The following is a 1,075-nucleotide window of genomic DNA, read 5'->3' as shown; positions in this document are numbered from 1 at the left end:
TGAAGGACAGTTGGCAAGATGGTTGGAGAGACTACAGCAGTATAATTTTGAAGTTCATTATCGAAAAGGAAATTCTCATTGTAATGCTGACGGTCTTTCTCGTCGCCCATGCGACGACCCTTATTTTGTAATTATTATAAGGAAGTTGAAATTAAAAAGGTTTCTGAAGAAACTCAGAAAGTTGGACGAATTGTTCTTGGGGAAAAACAAGAAAATTGGAGAAATGACCAACGAAAAGATCAGGTGGTTTCTATTTTTCTTTGTAGAAAAGAAGAAAATTGTCGTCCTTCCTGGCAGAAGGTAATTTCTGAGGGTCTTTCCGCACGAATTTATTGGAATCAATGGGATGCTATGATAGTTCGTAATGGAGTTTTATGTAGAAAATGGGAATCAACGTCTTCTAACAAATGAATTTTTCAGATTATTGTTCTTAAGAGAAGAATTAATGAAATTCTAAAAGAAGCTCACGATTCTCCCTCTGGTGGCCATTTTGGAATAAACAAAACTTTGGCGAAAATTCGCTGTGGGTTTTATTGGGCTTCTTGCAAAAGGGATGTTGAGGATTGGTGTCAAACTTGTGAGGTCTGTATTGCAAAAGCGGGTCCTACTGGCAAAGGGAGATCTCCCCTTCAAATTTTTAATGTAGGATCGCCATGTGATAGGGTTCAAATGGATATTCTAGGTCCATTTCCGTTAAGTCAAAAAGGAAATAAATATTTGTTAGTTATGGTAGATTGTTTCTCTAAATGGGTGGAAGCTGTTTCGCTTAAAAACATTAAGGCTTCTACAGTGGCGGAAGTTTTTGTTGATCAAGTAGTTTCTTGCCATGGGGTTCCTCTTGAAATTCATACTGATCAAGGAAAATGTTTTGAATCAAAATTATTTCAAGAACTTTTACGTTTGTTGGGAACAAGGAAAACTAGGACAACAACTTTGCATCCTCAATCTGACGGACAAGTTGAACGTCAACAAAGAACAATCTTAAATTATTTGGCCAAGTTTGTTTCAGATCATCAGAGAGATTGGGATCGATGGATCCCTTCATTCCTTTTAGCTTATCGATCTTCAAAACATG

General features: G+C 36.9%; 1 protein-coding gene across 11 annotated transcripts in view; it reads left to right on the top strand.

Annotated features, from left to right (window-relative positions):
* The window catches only part of LOC116849333 (protein unc-79 homolog), a 736,358-nt gene that overhangs the window by 198,116 nt on the left and 537,167 nt on the right, over window positions 1-1,075 (top strand). The window lies entirely within an intron of this gene.

Source organism: Odontomachus brunneus, unplaced genomic scaffold, assembly GCF_010583005.1.
Source record: "Odontomachus brunneus isolate Ranch 3 - 2012 unplaced genomic scaffold, Obru_v1 Obru_scaffold_112, whole genome shotgun sequence".
Classification (NCBI taxonomy): Eukaryota; Metazoa; Arthropoda; class Insecta; order Hymenoptera; family Formicidae; genus Odontomachus; species Odontomachus brunneus.
This window is presented reverse-complemented; position numbering and strand designations above follow the sequence as displayed.